The 21,540-nt window shown below is 32.6% G+C and overlaps 1 long non-coding RNA gene across 3 annotated transcripts; it reads left to right on the top strand.

The window, feature by feature from the left end:
* The first annotated feature begins 3,451 nt into the window (after positions 1 to 3,451).
* Positions 3,452 to 5,466, top strand: LOC108338915 (uncharacterized). Of its 3 annotated transcripts, none has more exons than XR_008248809.1 (4): positions 3,452 to 3,466; positions 3,816 to 4,136; positions 4,900 to 5,024; positions 5,153 to 5,466. It is a non-coding gene; the product is annotated as an uncharacterized LOC108338915 (long non-coding RNA). The 3 variants fall into 3 exon arrangements; XR_008248808.1 differs by lacking the exon at positions 3,452 to 3,466 and adding an exon at positions 3,476 to 3,665; XR_008248807.1 differs by lacking the exon at positions 3,452 to 3,466 and having other exon boundaries at positions 3,476 to 4,136.
* The last annotated feature ends 16,074 nt before the right edge of the window (positions 5,467 to 21,540 follow it).

Raw genomic sequence — 21,540 nt, forward strand, 5'->3', positions numbered from 1 at the left:
CCTGACTCATGGTGATTCGAGTTTACAACTTTATATTTTAGTTGAAGAGAATGTATTGTACTTCTTTTTTGTATTGGATGGTTTTAAAAACGTAGAGGAGAGGAGTGCAAAATGCAAGAAATCGCCACCCAAGAACGCCGCCCAAGGACACAAGCAAAACTGCTCCAAAACCTAACGAAAACGCATTTTAATCGGTTCAAATGAAAGATAATTCATCAAAGAGTGATGTAATTAGAGTAAAATTAATTTACAACGGTGCAAAAGTGAGAAAATGAACCTCAAAAGTGAAACATGTAGAGAAAAAATGCGAGGAAGATGATCAACATTAAGTGCGCGTAACTACTGCCTCACATTCGCGGTGTTTTAATGCAGCCATATCATTAGTACAAAAACAACGTATAACGTCACACGGTCAACGTCGAAGTACTCAATATTCAACGTTAAAAATGACCGGTGACATTTTTGTAAATAAATTGAATCATCCCACGTCTTTTCCAAAAATCGTGCGCCGTCTAAATGTATTAACGTCAAACAAGGAGCATATTGACATAAGCTAAAATGTATTCACGTTAAATAAGGCATAGAATGACGTCAAACAATGACCTTAGAATCACATGATTGTAATTGAAGTTTTTAATGTTACATCATTACATTGAATATACCCTTGCACTTTTTTTGTTTTTTTATTCTTTTAGAACACCAATAGTACGTCGATTAGTAAAGCTACTCAACGTAATATTAATAGAAAAGTTAAGAAACGAAGAGGTTAACGTCATTCTTCTGACTTCGAAGTATTATTGTCAGACACATTACTCCCTTTCTATTTTTTTCCTTTAAACCAACAATAAACGTCCAATTTCTCAGGCATGTGACGTATTATTCGTTAACCAAAACCCAAAGGTCTCTCCCTTTTTTATTTATCCTTTTTAAATTCAAATAGAACGTTCAACTTTATATGGGAAAACTTAGTTTGTTGGGCTTAATAAATGTTGTGTTAGAAACGAAGAGATCCATGTCCTATACTGACACCATTAGACGTCCAGGTATATGGGAAAAGAGCGTTGGCAGGGCATAATAAATGCTACGTTAAAACGAAAAGATAAACGTCCAATATTGACATTAGGTTTAATCCTTTTCTACATCCCTATTTATGTACGAATGTCTCAATTGGGTCCTCGTTTTCTAAAGTGTATCAAAATGGTCCTTAATTTTGAAAATTGATATCAATTGAGTCCTTTCCGTTAAGTTGGCTGGACGGCGTTAAAAAAATTGATGAGTGGATGCTAAGATGACGAACGAACGCTCGTCCACCAGCGAACGAACGCTCGTCCATCAGCGAACGAACGCTCGTCGACCACCGAACGAACGGTCGTCCAGTGTGGAACGAACGGTCGTCCAACAGTAAGAGGTCGACGAGCGTTCGTTCTCTGGTGGACGAGCGTTCGTTCGCTGGTGGACGAGCGTTCGCTCGTCATCTCAGCATCCACTCATCAATTTTTTTTAACGCCGTCCAGCCAACTTAACGGAAAGGACTCAATTGATATCAATTTTCAAAATTAGGGACCATTTTGATACTCTTTAAAAAACGAGGACCCAATTGAGACATTCGTACATAAATAGGGATGTAGAAAAGGATTAAACCTTGACTTTATTACGTTTAAAAATGGAAACGAAGCAAAGGAAAAACATAATAACACTAAACATACGATTATTACGCATAATAAAACGTCGTACCCCTTAGAAATTCGTCGCCCATCAATACAATCCTTATATTGTCAGAGTTCAACTTTAACGACATATGATTAAATCACTTATATGATTGTAATTGAAATTTTTAATGTTACATAATTACATTGAATATACCCTTGCACTCTTTTTGTGTTTTTATTCTTTTAGAACACCAATAGTACGTCGATTGGTAAAGCTACTCGACGTAATATTAATAGAAAAGTTAAGAAACGAAGAGGTTAACGTCATTCTTCAGACTTTGACGTATTATTGTTAGGCACATTACTCCCTTTTTATTTCTTTCACTAAAAGAAATATTACATCTACATACAAATATTTATATACGGATTGTAATCCGTATGTAATTCAAATATTACATACGGATTTTATATACGGATTTTGAAAAATAAATTATATACGAATATTATATACGGATTTTTATCTACCAAATATCTGTATATAAAATCCGTATATAATTTTAGCTCGTGATGTCCGAAAGATTTTCGAAAGATAAAATTCGTATGTAATTTTTGTAATTCGTATATAACTAAAAACAAATTTTATCTACCAATATTATATACCGATTTGGAAAATCATTATTTAAAACAAAAATCAAAGTTTCAGCCTCTTTCCTCAAACCCTTTTTCCTCGAACCCTCTTTCCTTAACCTTCTTCACTTTTCTCTAAGCTTCTTCCCCATCTTCACTCCTCTTCATGCTTCTCCTTCAATTCGACGTGAACTTCTTGGGCCCTCCTTCGAGCTTTTTCTTCGTTTTCATCAGTGCGTGTGTGTGGCTTTTCTCCTTCGTCTTGAACACTATCTTCCTTTCAGGTTTGCTCTCATCTTTCACATTTCATCTTCCTCGAGTTTCCTCTTTCCACTCGAGAGCTCCTCATTCACAAACCATTTTTCTTCACACAATCTTCTTCTTCTTTCATATTTATCTTTTCCATAGCCTTTGCAACCATCGAACGTTTGTTCTACCGATTCATTAGTCGATTTACATCTCTAGTTAGGGCCCCAACCTCTTTTCACCATTTTCTTCATTTTCAACCGATTAAATCCTCTTTTCTATCGATTAAAAGCCTTTCCACCGATTGATTCTTCGATTAGCATCATTTACACCGATCAATCTTGGATTTGCACCGATTAATCGATCCATTTTAGGTTTCCTTCGTCAACCTAGGGTTTTAGGGTTCTTCGCGTCGAATCCTCTCCGTTTTTGGAGTATTCCTGGATTCTCAGGGTTTGGAAGAAATTGCACACAAATGCTATTCAAAAGAACAACTGAAAGATGCGTTGTCCAGCTGGAGCCATGCTTTCACCACAACTGCAGGTATCACTAGTTGGGATGACAAAGATTTCAGGTAAACAAATGGGTCCTTCATACTTTCTTTGGTTTGAGAGTGAATGAAGCATAAGTTAAGGTTGTGAAAGAGAATACTGTAAGAACATTATTTATATAATTTTGAAACTTCTTTTGAAAGTGTTTTCTTTCTGAGTGTAATGCATGTGTTGTTAACTTGTTACACTAAACGTTAAGCATCAATAATCAATAATTATTTATCTTTCCTATATTCATCACAGGGGATAAGAACTATCGAAGGATTGTCCTTGAAACTGCATTCTAGCATTAGAGATTTCTTGGAAGCTCGTTCTTTCAAGAAAATGAAGAGACTAAGACTCCTACAACTTGATCATGTACAACTTAGTGGAGATTATGAGTACCAACTTCCAGTAAGATGGCAGAGTTTTTGTTATTTCTCTTTTGTACATTCTATTTATCTTGCTTTCATGCACAAATGACTGAGTATGATGAGTATGGCACACCTCTGGACCGTGAAACATTTATGAAAGAGCTTGAGAATTTCTACAGATAGCGGTCCTTGGAATTTAAGCCTCCTAAGTTTTACGAAGAGCCTCTAAATTACCTTAAGTATGTATAATATCCCCTGTGATGCAAGGGTGTAACCCCTTTCTCATAAGCATTCTAAAGGCTAGTTTAAGTTGGCCTGACCTCCTTGATATTTGAATGTGTTATTACATTGTTCTGATAGTGGATCCCTTACTTTTCAACTGGCTGCAGGTTGTGGAGAGCTGTTATCAGACTGGGTTCCTATGATGTGGTATGGACTTGTCTTACATGTTATTTTTGACAGATCATCTCTTTGAATAGTTCTAGGCCATGGCTGTAATTCTTGCATTACTTTTCTTACTTCAAACTCAAGGTTGTTGTTAATGTTATTTCTAATAGCTTCATCCCGTTCATATCTTGCGTAGGATAAAAGGGCCGTTTAAATGAACCAAATGTTTGCATCACATGGACTAACCCTAATTGATCTAGTTGCTCTATCAGGTATTTCAAGCAATTGGTGCTGTCAGAGGATTTCTAAGACCATATTCTCTTGTTAGTAGTGAAAAATTTCAAGAATAAACCTTTTGAATATTACTTTAAATTTAATTTATGCTTTTTCTGGTTGCTTTTGAATATTGTAAGTGCATGAATCATCTGATAATTGGGTTGCTCTGTTTGCATCAATGCTTAATGGTCCTGTTAAGTTTTTTATTATAACCACTTATTAGTTATGATTGCATTAATGTTTGCATCTGATATTGTTTCATGACTAATTTCAGTTCATATCTTGTAATATACTTGTAATGAAATGAAATAAAAACTAGAGAATAAGATTTTTCATTGCTCCTGCATCTTTATCCAAGTTACGCATGGTTGGATTAAATTTCTATTAATTATTAATACTTATTAAATTACTGCTTTTATTTTCACAACTTTTCTTTTGTTTTCGAAGTATTATATGTTGATTTTATATCACGATACTTTTATGTATTACTTGAAATGATGATTTGACTTTTATTTTAATGCATAATTTATTAAATAGCATCATACAATGTTAGAAATTAAAAAATAGTATTTTTTAATTTTATAAAAAAGGGAAAAATAAAGAATCAAATTTTAATCATTTAAATTATAAACATATTTAATAAAGTTTTGTTGAATGTAACTTAATTAAAAAGTAGAGTAGTATTCTAGTATAAACCCGCATCAGCTTTTCAATAAAAAATAGTAATGAATTTACGTAGTCGCCCGACTTTTTAATATGATTGATGCCTACTTTTATGATATACTATTATAATTGTTTTTTTTTGTGCAGATCGCAATTATATTTATTTACATATCCCTGTATAGAAGGGTCTCCAACAACATTTAAATCACATTCTGGTAGATTGGGTCACCTGTGCATCAATCTTGTTTTCATTCTTCTTATCCTAACATAATGTAAAATACCTATAATGTTATGAATTTTATTAAATTCTTCTTAAAGTTCTTGGTTTTGATCTTCTTAATTGTTTAATAGAGTCTGTCAACTTTATGTATGACCATCCAATTGCATTTGATTTTGTCAGTATATGGCATCTAATGGTCCTAATCCACCTCCTCCACTCTAGGCACAATCTAATAAGGAGAAGGGAAAAAACAACGTGAAGTTGTTATCACGGTGATGGAGTGCAACGACAATGTCAATCCAAGATGAACAAAATTCGTAGTGATTATTAGGAAATTATAGACTTGTCAGTCTATGTTGTTTGACATTTTATGAATTGTAGAATTTATATTGTTTGAGATCTTAGGAACTGCACAATCTATTTATGAATATTAGACATTTTGTAAACTTATTTGATAATGATTTTTAAGTAATATATATCTATTTTTAGTGTGAAATGTTTGATATGGTGTTAAATAAAAGTTATTGTGGTGGTTGGTTGTATGTATATTACAAGTTTGTAATTAATGTATGTGCAGGTGTTAAATAAAACAATTTTTTCTATAAACAATGTTACATACGGATTTGTCTGTATATAATTATATACGGATTTTATATATGGATTTTTCCGTATATAATTATATATGGATTTTTCCGTATGTAATTATATACGGAAAAATCCATATATAATAGTAGCTACGATCATTTTATATACGGATTTTTTTCCATATATAGCTTGTATGTAATACTATTTTATATACGGATTTTTGTGGTTTTATACGAATTTTGGCGGTAGATAATAACGATTTTTCTTGTAGTGTTTTTCCTTTAAACCAACTATAAAGGTCTAATTTCTTGGGCATGTGACGTATTATTCGTTAACCAAAACCCAAAGGTCTCTCCCTTTTTTTTATTTATCCTTTTTAAATTCAAATAGAACGTCCAACTTTATATGGGAAAACTCAGTTTGTTGGGCTTGATAAATTTTGTGTTAGAAACGAAGAGATCCACATCCTATACTAACACCACTAGACGTCCAGGTATATGGGAATAGAGCATTGGAAGGGCATAATAAATGCTAAGTTAAAACGAAGAGATAAACGTCCAATATTGACATTATTACGTTTAAAAATGGAAACGAAGCAAAGGAAAAACATAATAACACTAAACATACGATTATTACGCATAATAAAATGTCGTACCCCTTAGAAATTCGTCGCCCATCAATACAATCCTTATATTGTCAGAGTTCAACTTTAACGACATATGATTAAATCACTTATATGATTGTAATTGAAATTTTTAATGTTACATCATTACATTGAATATACCCTTGCACTCTTTTTGTGTTTTTATTCTTTTAGAACACCAATAGTACGTCGATTGGTAAAGCTACTCGACGTAAAATTAATAGAAAAGTTAAGAAACGAAGAGGTTAACGTCATTCTTCAGGCTTTGACGTATTATTGTCAAGCACATTACTCCCTTTTTATTTCTTTTTCCTTTAAACCAACTATAAAGGTCCAATTTCTAGGGGATGTGAAGTATTATTCGTTAACCAAAACCCAAAGGTCTCTCCCTTTTTTATTTATCCTTTTTAAAGTCAAATAGAACGTCCAACTTTATATGAGAAAACTCAGTTTGTTGGGCTTGATAAATTTTGTGTTAGAAACGAAGAGATCCACGTCCTATACTGACATCACTAGACGTCCAGGTATATGGAAAAAAGAGCTTTGGCAGGGCATAATAAATGCTACGTTAAAACGAAGAGATAAACGTCCAATATTGACATTATTACGTTTATAAATGGAAACGAAACAAAGGAAAAACATCATAACACTAAACAAACGAAAAAATGAAAATCAAACCACGAAAAGATTTGCAGGATTGTTAAAATGTAGAAGGATTTTTTTGAATGGAGGTTGTAGCGTTTTAAAAGGTTGCAAAATTCAAATCTTTCAACCTTTTTCTTTATTAAAATGTAGAAGGATTTTTTTGAACAGAGTCTGTTTTAAATTCATAAGTGTTAACATTTTCCTCTGGTTTGCTGTCATGCCTTCATCGTTAACAAAGAAATTTCTTCGCTTAGTAGAGGAATTTACAACGAACTAATGGAAAAAGTTAACATGAATTTGTTTACGGAAGTTCTGTAGTTTAGTGAAGTAGGAGTAGCGTTTTGAAAGGATATGAATTCCAAATCTATCAACATTTTCCTTTGGTTTTCTATACTCCTTCAAGCTTTTTTGTGTCCTTGAAGGAGATAACAGAAAACACTAAGAAAAAAAATTAACAGATGGAGTTCATAGCAGAAATTTTATAAATGGATATGTACAAGTTATCTAAGGCTCCGAGATTGTATTTATAGAAAAAAAGAATGACTGTTGGGAAAGGCCTGATGTGGGGTGACCTTTGGCTTCAATAATAATTATTGTTGCGAAAGGCCTAATATGGGCCTGATATGGGCTTCAATAATAAAAGACAATCTACTTAAATGATATATGGAAAAATGTAGTTTGCTGCTAGAAACGAAGAGGTTGACGTCAATTTCTTCAGACTTCCAAAGTGTCTTTTTGATTTAATTCTTTTTTCTTTTAATCCAACAATAAACGTCCGATTCCTTGGGCTCTTAAATTCCCATAGAACGTCAAACTATAGGGGTCTTCGACGTGAAAGGCATTGGAGTAGTTGTTTGTTCTTTTATGGGACGTTGAACTTTGACGTTATATGCGAGTACGGCACGTCAAAGCCAAATCCCCACATAATTTGACTTCATATCCACTTAATAAAACGTCTAAGCCACTTGTAGAAATATGTTTTTTCGTTTGGTTTAGAAGAAAAGATTAAAAACATAATTTATGGAAAATACAACGTCCAATGCGAAGAAGAATTCGACGTTCTGTGGTTGGTTTAAAAGAAAAAGAAAAATTAATAAAAAAGGAACTAAATAACAAAACGTTTAAGTCAGTATAAAACTACATTTTATGGGATGATATAAATGAAAAATAAACAAATAACTGCTAGCTGTAATATACAACATCGTTCTTTTGTTACGATTGACGTCATATTAATTAAATCAATATTCAGTATTTATTTATTTTGTATTGGACGTCAGTTGCTTCCTTAATGATGTACTGTTTTAAACGTCCAACCCCAACTTGTTCGATGTTTGGTATTGTTTTGAACGTCCACCATAAAAAGTTGACGTACTGTTTGATTTATAAGAAAAAAGAAATAAAGAATAAAAAAGGGATTCTCTCTTTGGCTTCATGCTGGAATATAAAACGTCGAATATTTGTCATGGTTGACGTCAAATGTGGGTAGGAGTAATACTGTTGGAAGCAAACCACTATTTCTTTATTTTTTATTTTAAATTAAACGTCAGATGTTTCTTCAGTTGACGTTATATAAGTGATTTAATCATATGCGGTTAAAGTTGAACTCTGACAATATAAGGACTGTCTTGATGGCCGACGAATTTCTAACGGGTACGACGTTTTATTATGCAGTTGACAATTTTTTAATGTAGTTTCTTGTTCAAGTAAAAGATATAGAACATCGAATAGAAATCGAATTGGACGACATACTTTAACAGGGAAATTAAAAGTTAATAAACTTCAAGGTTTAAAAATGAATACTTCTGCAGGTAAATAAACCATCATATAGTTTGATTAAATCTATCATGTATCATTGTCAGAAACAAAATTCTTAAACCCTTCCTGTAAATGTCTAAATCCATTTCTCAGTTGGCTTCTTCATCTTCACGGCGTGGAAAGAAGGCTGCACACCTTCTAAGAAATGCTAGTCCAAATGTCCAAACAGGTCTTCTACCACAATTTGAAGGTTTGATGGTGTTATATGCTCTCGGTTGAAGGTGTCGATATTAAAATTGATGACGAGATATGACTATCTTTTACTGGTCTCAACGCAGAAGGCTTCATGTCTCATGAAAGAAATTATGAACTCAACCAATGGACCAACAAGAAGAAAAAGTTGAAAAATTTCAATTTCAAAGGCTTTCAACAAGAATTTCAAAAGTTGAAAAATCTATGATCATGATTCATAAGAAATCAGATGAAGACAATGCTCTCATAACTTCCTCAGCAAGTGAATCTAATGATGAAGACGACACAAACAGAAGATACTATGGAGACATCTGTCTCAAATTAGGAAGAAGAGTCCATTTTAGTTTATTTTTCTGAAATTAATGTAATATTTTAATATATTTTGGAATATTTTTGTATGTTTGAACTCTGTTTGAAAATTTAATATATACTTTTCGTGGTTATATTTTCATATTTTTCTTTGTTTAATGTTATTATAATTCTTTTTAAAATGAATTCAAGTTTTATTACGTCGATTCTTAAGACCGTCGATGTTTTAAAAGATTTGGATTTGGTTTTAAAAGACCGACTCCATACTAAAATTCTAAGCCTCTATTCTCATTCAGAATATTTCCATTGAATCCTCCTCACTAGACTCTTCACTTGAATCTTCAGTTGGAGAATCATTTTTATTCTTTTTCTCATGCAGAGCGTCTATCTTTTATTCGAGTCTCCTGAGTTTTTCAACAACAAATCTTTCAAAATTGGTTTCAGGGACGAAGTTGATGCGGTCTTCATTTAGTGCAGGCGTGCTTCCAGAACTTTGAACCATATTCTCTTCATCCTTGAAGCACCATCCCTTTGTGGTCTTCACAAGGCCAATGGAATTCAAGGTGTTTCGATTTATCACATTTGAGTAGTTACAAGAGCATTTATTTTCACCACTAACATCCACACATTGAAGGGTCAGGATTTTGCTGATAAACATAACATATGGTAGATGTCGTGCATGTTTGGTTCTTGCATCAATCATATGATCTTTTATTACTTCCACCTAATTGGAGGAACATAATTCTGTATGGCATACAACAGAAAAACATCTTTAGTTGTCATTCTGTCTTGTACAGGTCTAGCAGGTAAAATCACCCAGGCAAGAATGTGTATTGTTATCTTTTCTTCTTTATTCAATCCATCATGCACATATAATCTTTCAATTGTGTATCTCCCAGGAAACCTTAACCAGTTACTGTACACGTCCTTTTTCTTCAGTCATCTGGTTGTTTCTGAGTACTGTAAGTGAAAGAATAACCCTTGGGCTTTTAATCCAACAAGTTGAAACCAGACATCATTGTCAATGTGAACATTTACTCCTTTTACTCGATAATGAAGGACACCATCTATGTTTCTCATATTGTTGTAGAAGACCCTTACTAAGTCAGGGTACCAATCACCCTTCATCTGGACAAGTGTAGAGAGACCTTGAGTTTCAATCCATTCCTGGAAGTGAAATCCCTTCTTTTCAAATAAGTCGAGGTTCAGATATTTGTGAGGAAGAATATGTTTAAACTTCGTCCACCTCAAAAACTCTAGACGAGTCTCCTCATCACTAACCCACCCGGAGAGATAAGCATTTCTTGTAGCCACAATAGCCTTTCCTCTGTTTGTTGAAGGATGTGATGAAGAAGCCATTTGAATTTGGATACCAGATGATTTTCCTCAGTATTAAGGTTTACCAATATAGGAACAACACAGTGTACATAAGATTTTCAAATTCAGTGTATATAAGGGTGCACAACGTCACGCGTTCAACGTCAATAAAATAACAGGCAACATAAATAATAACCGGTGGTATTGTTGTAAATAAATTCATTAAAAAAGTAAAAAAATATCTTCTGCTTCTGACGAAAAAAATGTCGAAGATCTACAAAGCTTGGATGTTAAAGTGAGAGTTTAATAGGAAAAAGAAAAAGTAATAAAAAATGGACCAAATTTTGGCTTTTGGATGAAGATTAAAACGTCATATATACCAGTTGAATTTGACGTAACATTTTGTTCACACACTTAATAGTCCCAACCAATCCAATGCCCTTCACGTCTGTAAATAAGTAGACCATTTGAAAACCTATCCTACATAACTTCGGTAATCAAATTCATGTTAAATTTTTTCAACTGTTTTAATTCTTTTCCTTCACTAAACGAACACATTTCTTTGTTAACCATGAAGGCAAAGGGCTAAAACAGTGGAAAATCTTAACACATACGAAACCTTTGAAAACCTATCCTACATAACTTCGGTAATCAAATTCATGTTAACTTTTTTCAACTGTTTCAGTTCTTTTCCTTCACTAAACAAAGACATTTCTTTGTTAACCATGAGGGCAAAGGCTAAAACAGAGGAAAAGGTTAACACTTACGAATTTCAAGTAGACCCTTTGAAAACCTATCCTACATAACTTCGGTAATCAAATTCATGTTAACTTTTTTCTTGTGTTTTCCTTCTTTTCCTTTACTAAATGAAGACATTTCTTTCTTAACCGTGAATGCATAGGGGAAAAAACAGAAAAAAAGTTAAAACTGATGAATTTCAAGTAGACCCTTTCAAAACCTATCCTACATTACTTCCGCAACCAAATTCAAGTTTATCTTTTTCCTTTGTTTTTTTTTACTTCCTAGTTTTGGTTGTAATGTCTTCCAACATCTTTGGTCTTCATTTTAGATTAAGTGTTTTGTAAGAGGAGATTTCCTTTTGAAATCCTCCTAATTATAGGACGTCGATGATCCCAAATAGTAGATGTCAATACCCAGACCTTTGCGTCCTAGCACCTAATATTCGACGTCAACTTCATAAATTTGAATTGCCTCGGAGTTGTTTCCACCATAGGAACTCATATAGCTCTGAAATCTAATGGTAGAAGACAACTCCAAGACAATTTAAAAAACGATTCATACATTGTTGAATGATGAAGTTGAACATCTTTTTTATATAATTATTTTAGATCATAAAATTGTTTCAGCATTAAACATATTGTGAACCATTATTCTTTTTCCTAAGCGTTTCCCTTTTAGTAAGATAACTTAATCATTTCTGTACTCTAAAAAGCATTTTGTTGACTTGAATTTCAAAGGCCACCTTCATATGAACTAAGACTTGAATGCGGCACTTTGAAATTCAAGTGAGCAGATTGGAATTTGAGGAACAAAAATGCTTCGAAATCTAAGCAAAATAAAACGCAAAGGATATAAAAACCATGAATCCGAATATGTTCAACAGAGAAACAGGATGGTAGGGATTACACAAAATTTAATATATATTTATAGATGAAATGAGGACGTTCAAACATCGTTAAGTGGAAAGTAATACATCTCTTTTGATTCAACTAAGAACTAATTGACGTCAAGCCCCCAACCAAAGACGTGAAAAACATCGTTGGAAACATGATCTCAGTACTCCACAGAGTCGGACGTGCTATTGAATGATTAAAAATTAAATGTAAAAAATATTAAAAATTAGATGATCCGCTGACGAAATTTAAATCATTATAAACGCAGTACATCGTGTAACTATGACTAACAACTGCCAAATTGTATGCACGTCAAAGCCCCGTATTATTGGACGTTCAAACATCATTCACTAAAAAAAGTAAAAAATCTCTTTGGATTCAATATTATCTCCTTACTGACTAATCGAAAATATTCTACGATAAATAATGATATAGGACGTGCCATTGAATGATTAAAAATTAAAAAGAAAAAAATACTTAAAATTAGATGATCTGCGTAGCAAAATTAAATCATTTTAAAAGCATTACACATGAGTAATACCCTGCACGTCAAAGCCCCGCACAATTCGACGTTCAAACATCATTGAAAAAGTAAAAGATCTCTTTGGATTCTTAAGACTCCTTGATGACTAAACGTAGACATTACTATGATGAATAATGATATAGGACGTCCTCAGGCACAAATAATTGACATTAACTTTCTGAACGTCGAAGCCCCGCATAAAACGACGTTCAAACATCACTCAATGAAAAAATAAAAAATCTCTTTGGATTCGATATTATCTCCTTACTGACTTATCGAAGACATTCTATGATAAATAATGATATAGGACGTCATTGATCACAAATATCTGACCCAATCTCCAGACTTTTGCATCGTTTGCAGTCCATATTGGACGTCAATCGTATAAATTTAATTTATATTTCATTTCTTTCAACCATAAGAACCAATTGACGTCCGACCCCCAACAAAAGACGTTAAAAATATCGTTGGAAAATGCACACCATTAATGTCCCAATGCTCTAGAGTCGGACGTGTCATTGAATGATTAAAAATTAAAAAGAAAACAATACTAAAAATTAGATGATCCGCGTAGCAAAATTTAATCATTTTAAAAGAATTACACATTATTAATATCCTACATGTCCAAGCCCCGCAAAGTCGACGTTCAAACTTCAACGAAAAAGTAAAAAATCTCTTTGGATTCTTAAGACTCCTTGCTGACTAAACGTAGACATTACCATGATGAATAATGATATAGGACGTCCTCGAGCACAAATAATTGGCATCAATATCCTGAACCTCGAAGACCCTCACAATTTGACGTTAAAACATCATTCACTTAAAAAGTAAAAAATCTCTTTGGATTCTTAAGAACTCCTTGCTGACTAAACGTAGATATTTCTATGATGAATATGATATAGGATGTCCTCGATCACAAATATTTTACATTAACTTTCTGAACGTCAATGCCCTCCACATACGACGTTCAATCATCATTCACTGCATAAGTAAAATATCTCTTTGGATTCTTTTGAACTCCTTGCTAACTAAACGTAGACATGTCTTTGAGCAGTCTTTCGCATCCAATGCACTCAACATTCGACGTCAAATTTATAAATTTAATTTGTCTTGGAGTTGTTTCCACCATAAGAAATCAAATAGCTCTGAAATCTAATGGTAGAAGACAACTCCAAGGCAATTTAAAAAACGATTCATACACAGTTCAATGTTGAAGTTGAACATCTTTATATAATTATTTTAGATCATAAAATTGTTTCAGCATTAAACAAATTGTGAACTATATTTCTTTTTCCCAAGCACTTTCCTTTTAGGAAGATAACTTAATCATTTCTTTACTGTAAAAAGCATTTTGTTCACCTGAATATCAAAGGTCACCTTCATATGAACTGAGACATGAATGAGGCACTTTGCCATTCATGCGAGCAAATTGCAATTTAAAGAACATACATGTTTAGATATCTATGGAAAAGAAAATGCAAAGGAGATAAAAAAACATGAATATAATATGTCAAATACGGAAACAGGAGGCAGGAATTATGTGAAATGCAAACTATATTTATAGATGAACTGATGACGTACATTGTGTAATTATGCTTAGTAACTGAAACACTCCACCTTCTTGTATGAACGTCGAATGCCCGTCGAATTCGACGTTCAAACATCATTCCAAAAAATATTTCGTTTCATTCATTTAAAAACAAAATGACGTCCCGCTACCTAGAAATTGTCTACTTTTGAATCACCCGTGAAGAAGATGAGATTTGGAAAGCTTGAAGTTAAAAAGTTTGATCTACCCCTCTATATTCATATAATTCCACTCTTAATTTTGCTAAGTTAATATAATCGATTCTAAGTAATAAAGAATCGATTCAAAGCGTTATAAATTAAGAAATGCAAATAATGTTATTCATAGTATTTTCCTAATAAAGTTATTCATACTATGTTTTTATATCATAATCATTTATACTAATAATTAATTATAATTATTAAATTATTAAAAATAATTTATCTCAATGTGGCAAATAAAAGTTGTTCTAAGAGTTCATTTGAACTTTGATCGTCGTTCACTTTTTAAATTTGACTTTTTTATAAATGCTCAAGTGGTAGTCATGATCACTCCGTTTCAAATGTACAGACTAATAAAATAGTTACATAGTATACTTTCAAAAAAGTGGTTAACGTATAGTTGGTTCCTAAAAGAAATATTTGCCACAAAGATGGTAATCTTTGATAAGAATCATAGAACCAAGAACCAAAAGAATCCTCTATCAACATTGCAAATGCAAATTTATGACTTCCAAAATGTGTACATATGTATTTGGTGTCCCTATATATAGGTATAAATGTTTAAGGACCCTAAGAAACCCTAAAAGAAAGATTCGCCACAAAGAAGTTAATCTTTGATAAGAAAAATACAATTTATTTTTGTTAACATATCGTTGGTCCCTAAGAAAATTTTTATTGTTCCTAGAATTCTGACAAATCTCTTTGATGACCTTGCCCGTCCGTCTCAACTTTTTTAAATTTTACTTATGGTTCATAAGACAAAGATGGAAACGCCACAATATAGGTATAAATGTTTAAGGCACCTAAGAAACCCTAAATTAAATATTTGCCACAAAGATGTTAATCTATGATAAGAATCAGAGAACCAAGAACCAAAAGAATCCTCTCTCAACATTGCCAAGTGCCTAAGAAACCCTAAATGTTTAAGGCACCTTTGGTCTTATTGTCCAAACATTCATTTTGGGTCAACCAGTCTCCACCGTCAAACTTAATTTGCCTTAATTTTCGACCCAACCCATTCTGCTTAATTTTTGGTCTAGATCTGTCTGACTATTCCCCATACACGCGGTCTCTTCTCGATATTTAACCTAGTATGATGCATCTGTGTTGTTAACATTTTTTTAACAACATTTTTTTCTAACTGACCTATCTTCATTTTTTTCCAAAATATTCTATCTTAACAGCTTTAGTTTATCGGTCAACTTATTCTTTTCTCAAGCTTATGGTATTATAGTTTAAAAATGAACCAAAGTCTTTTAGTATAATCATACTTATACTTAACCTAAAACATTCATTTCAAATTACTTTAAATAAAATAATAATATTTATTTATTACGATTTTAATTCTTGTGATCCACAACTAAATTCAATTCTCATAAAATACTATTACTATTATTTTCCATATGAAATTAAATTAATATTTTAAACAAATAAAATTTTATTCTCTTTAAATTTCAACGACAAAAGCACAGAAAAAGAAGAAAATCTCGAATATCGGTAACGTTGCATTTCTAGTGGGAGGTTATCTTAAAATGTAAATATTATATTGAAATATAATGGTAATGGGAGCTTGTGAGCGGTTTTATAAAGGAAAAAGGAAAAATAGGATGGCGGGAGGATGAAAAATAAAACGTTGAATATCCCTAAAATGTGACGTCTTTTTGTAAATCTTTGTCTTCTCGCTAAAAATTAATACGTCGATGCCCTCTATAATACAACGTCTCCTTTGTATTTTTTTAAGCAGATAAGTTATGAAGTTAAGAATTCGATGTTGTGAAAGACGTTCCTAGAATTCTATTCAGAAATGGCTTCTCCATCGTCGTCATCAAGAGGAAAAGAGAAGGTTGCCCGAATTACAAGAAACGCAAGCCCATCTGGATGGATAAATGATCAAGACACACGAGCAAAGTTTTTATACTGGTCACATATAAAAAATATAGTTCCTCACAAGTATCTGAACCTGAAATTCTTCAAGAACGAAGGGTTCCTTTTTTAAGAATGCATTGCATATCAAGGGTTACTGATTTTGTGCAGATGAAAGGACATTGTTATCCGGATTTGGTAAAGGTTTTCTACACAAACCTGAGGGTTGTAAATAGGGTCATTCACTCAAGGGCCAAAGGTGTTAACATTACTATTGACGATAATGTTTGGTCATATATTGTTGGACTGAAAGCTGAAGGTTTGGATTCTCATATCCGTGATTCTAAGTCAAACAGATTTTTAACAAAGAGAGCTATATATATAAACTGCTTAAGATATCCAGGAAGGTATAGGGTTGATAAGCAATACCTACATGATGGCATAAACAAAGAGGAGAAAATGATTGCTTATGTCCTGACTTGGCTACTGCTGCCTGGAAGAATGAATGAAGACAGAATGTCAACAGAAGATGTATTTATGTTTAATGCTATCAAGACTAGAATCCCAACCAACTGGGTTGTGGTACTAAAACACCACATGATCGCTACAGGAGATGATTATGAACGCAAATTGCCATATGGAGTATTTATCAGCAAGGTGCTGGAACTCTAAGGAGTAGATGTATCTGAAGAAGAAAGAATTGTGTGCAAAAGGTCGAAAGAAATTAGTATACCAAATTTGTCATCTATTGGGCTAAAAAAGACTATGAATGGATGTTTCTTCATTGATGAACAAACTGTTGGAAGTCCACCTACTCTTGATCAAGATCATACTAAAGATTCTAATGATGAAGATTCAATGGAATCTTCTTGATAATTATTTTAGACCCTACTTTTTTATGTTTTTTGTTTTTTTATTTTTTAATCATGCTAGTAAGCCACCTATGGTTTATGTATTTCTTTGGGTTTTAGATTGAAATGAAATGAATATTTGAATTTAGTAAACGATCTGTGAATTGTGAATGTTGGTTGTGATGTATGTGGACTAACCCTTCACGTCAATAATTTGAAGTTCAAAGCTCCCCATTAATTCTCCTATCATACTTCAATTTCCTTCACGTCCCTGCCCCGCTGCTTTCGACGTTTTATGAGAGGGGAAAAAAAATATATCCAAATGCACGTTACATTTTGATCCAGTGAAATGTTCTTCTTCGAAATGTACATTTTGATCCAAATGTACGTCAATTCCAAGTCGCATTTGACTTTAAAACATCATTAAGTGAAAAAATAACAAATATCTTTATATTCATTTTAGATGCTGTGTTTTAAGGGGGTATAGGACGTCATTTATCACACAAAAATGGATGTGAAAAATGAATAAACTTCAGGTCTTTGCATCGAGGGTACTCGACATTCGACGTCAACTGTGTAAATTGATTCCAAATTTAAATTGTCCATAAGTTGGACCCTTTCTTAGAAAAAAAATAGCTCTGAAATCTAATAGAGGAGTCCAACTTATGGACAATTTTAAAAAGAATCATACAATTTTAAATGATGAAGTTGGACAATATTTTTATATAATTATTTTAGATCTCAAAATTGTTTCAGCATTAAACATATTGTGAACCATATTTCTTTTTCCTAAGCACTTCCCTTTCAGTAAGATATGTTAACCATTTATGTACTACAAAAACATTTTGTTAACTTGAACTTGAAAGGGCTCCTTCATATGAAATGACGATGAATGAACCACTTTCAAGTTCAAGTTTTCAAATTGCAATATGAAGAACAAAAATGCTTAGATATCTAAGGAAAATAAAATGCGAAGGAGATACAAAACATGAATCCTACTATGTTCAATACAGAAACCGGAGGCAGGGATAATGTGAAATGCAATATATTTATAGATGAACGGATGACATACATCATGTAATTATGCTTAGTAACTGAAACACTCCACCTTCTTGTATGAACGTTGAAGCCCCGCCGAATTCGACGTTCAAACATCATTCAGAAAAAAAATTTTGTTTGATTCATTTAAAAACAAAATGAAGTCCCGATCCCTAGAAATTGTCTACTTTTCAATCACCCGCGAAGATTGGGAGATTTGGAGGGCTTGTAGTTAAAAAGTTTGATGTGCCATTCTATATTCATATAATTTACTCTCAATTTTGATAAGTTAATATAATCGATTCTAAGTAATAAAGAATCGATTCAAAGCGTTATAAATTAAGAAATGCAAATAATGTTATTAATGATTATTTATGGTCATATTAATGACAACATGGCTGGATATTGATCATACGTTTGTTAAAATACTAAAAAGCAAAGAAATAATGCATGAGAGGGGTCAAATTTGTTTTTCTAATAATGTTAATCATAGTATTTTTTGATATCATAATCATTTATACAAATATAACTAATTATAATTGTTAAATTATTCAAAATAAATTATTTCAATGTGGCCAATAAAAGTTTTTCTAAGAGTTTGTTTAATCTTTGATCATCGTCGACTTTTTAAATTCGAGTTTTTCATAAACGCTTATGTGGTAGTCCTGATCGGTCCGTTTTAAATATACAGATCCATCTCTTTCATGTCCTGGCCCGTCCATCTCGAGTTTTTTAAATTTTTTCTGGAGGTTCATTAGACAAAGATGGATACACCGTAATATATATAGGTATAAATGTTTAAGGCAACCTAAGAAACCCTAAAAGAAATATTTGCCACAAAGATGTTAATCTTTGATAAGAATGAGAGTTGTAAACCAAGAACAAAAAGAATCCTCTCTCAAGGTTGCAAATGCATATTTATGACTTCCAAAATGTCTACATATGTATTTGGTGTCCCTATATATAAGTATAGGTACAAATGTTTAAGGCACCTAAGAAACCCTAAAAGAAAGATTGCCACAAAGATGTTAATCTTTGATAAGAAAAATACAATTTATTTTATTTTCTATACTAATTAATAATCAGGAGATAGTCCTCTATCCTACCCTTTGGTCGGGTCAGCCCATCCCGACATTCAACTTATGTTAGTTTTTCTCGACCTTTGGTCTTAATCTCCGAACATTCATTTTGGGTCAACCAGTCTCCACCGTCAAACCTAATCTGCCTTAATCTTCGGCCTAACCCATTCTGCTTAATTTTTGTTCTACACCTGTCTAACTATTCCCCATACACACTATCTCTTCTCGATATTTGACCTGGAATAATGAATCTCTGTTGTTAACTTGTCTAAATATTTTTCGATAATTATACTTTGACAACTTTTTGACAAGTTTTTTTTCTAATTGACCTATCTTCATTTTTGTCCACAATATTCTATCTTAACACCTTTAGTTTATCAGTCAACTTAATTTTTTGTCAAACTTAAGATGTTATAATTTAAAAATCAATCAAAGTCTTTTAGTATAATAATACCTATCTTTAGCCTAAAACATTCATTTTAAATTAGTTTAAACAATATAATAATATTTATTACGATTTTAATTATTGTGATGTATAACTAAATTGAATTCTCATAAAATATTATTATTATTATTTTATATATGAAATTAATTTAATATTTTAAACAAATACAATTTTATTCTCTTTAAATTTCAATGACAAAAGAAGAGAAAAAGGGCGGGAGGCTGAAGAAGAAAACCTCAAATATCGGTAATGTTGCATTTCTAATGGGGGAGGTTATCTTAAAATGTAAATATTATATTGAAATATAATGGTAATGGGAGCTTGTGAGCAGTTTTATAAAGGAAAAAGGAAAAATAGGATGGCGGGAGGATGAAAAAGAAAACGTTGAATATCCCTAAAATGTGACGTCTTTTCGTAAATCTTTGTCTTCTCACTAAAAATTAATACGTCGATGCCCTCTATAATACCACGTCTCCTTTGTATTATTTAAGCAGATAAGTTATGAAGTTAAGAATTCGATGTTGTGAAAGACATTCCTAAAATTCTATTCAGAAATGCCTTCTCCATCGTCGTCATCAAGAGGAAAAGAGAAGGTTGCCCAAATTACAAGAAACGCAAGCCCATCTGGATGGATAAGTGATCGAGACACACGAGCAAAGTTTTTATACTGGTCACATATAAAATATGTAGTTCCTCACAAGTATCTGGACGTGCAATTGTTCAAGAAAGAAGGGTTCCTTTTTCACGAATGGATTGCATATCAAGGGCTTACTGATTTTGTCCAGATGAAAGGAGATTGCTATCCAGATTTTATAGAGGTTTTCTACACAAACCTGTGGGTTGTAAATTGGGTCATTCACTCAAGGGCAAAAGGTGTTAACATTACTATTGACGATAATGTTTAGTCACATATTGCTGGACTGAAAGCTGAAGGTTTGGATTCTCATATCTGTGATTCTAAGTCAAACAGATGGCTAACAAAGAGATCTATATATGTAAACTGCTTAAGATATCCACGAAGGTATACGGTGAATAAGCAGTACCTACATGATGGCTTAAACAAAGCAGAGAATTTGATTGCTTATGTCCTGACTTGGCTATTGCTACCTGGAAGATTTGTCGAGGACAAAATCTCAACAAAAGATGTATTTTTGTTGAATGCTATCAAGACTAGAATCCCAACCAACTAGGTTGCGGTACTAAAAGATCGTATGATTGCTGTAGGTCATAATTATGCACACAAATTGCCATATGGAGTATTTATCAACCAGGAGCTAATACTCCAAGGAATAGATTATCTCAAGAAGTCACACGTGTGTGCAACAAGTCACAAAAAATTGGTATACTAAGTCTGTTTTCTTTTGGGCTGGAAAGGACTGTAAATGGATGGTTCTTTAGAGATGAGTTAACTGTTGGAAGTACACCTACTCTTGCTATAGATCATACTGCCTTCATTCCACAAACTGATTTTGAGAAATATGTTGTTGATCGATTTAGGAAGATGTCTGAAAGGGATGAGAGAGTTGAAGATACTCTTTTCAGATGGGTGAAGAAGGGAAACAAGAATGACATTGGCTTTGAAACTGAAGATTCTGATTGAGTCAACTGATGAAGATTGAATGGAATCTTCTTCGTAAGAATAGTGACTACTTTTCTATGTGGATTTATTTTTTATATTTGGTTTAATCATTTCAAACATCCTTATTTCTGTAGGATCGTCTCAAGTAGGTCCTCGTATTGTAAATGTTCTCGATTAGGTCCCTTATTGTGAAAAATTGAATCAATTTAGGCCTCGTCGTTAATTCCATACTAACATCTTTAAAGGGGGTGACACGTGTCAG

Source organism: Vigna angularis, chromosome 5, assembly GCF_016808095.1.
Source record: "Vigna angularis cultivar LongXiaoDou No.4 chromosome 5, ASM1680809v1, whole genome shotgun sequence".
Classification (NCBI taxonomy): Eukaryota; Viridiplantae; Streptophyta; class Magnoliopsida; order Fabales; family Fabaceae; genus Vigna; species Vigna angularis.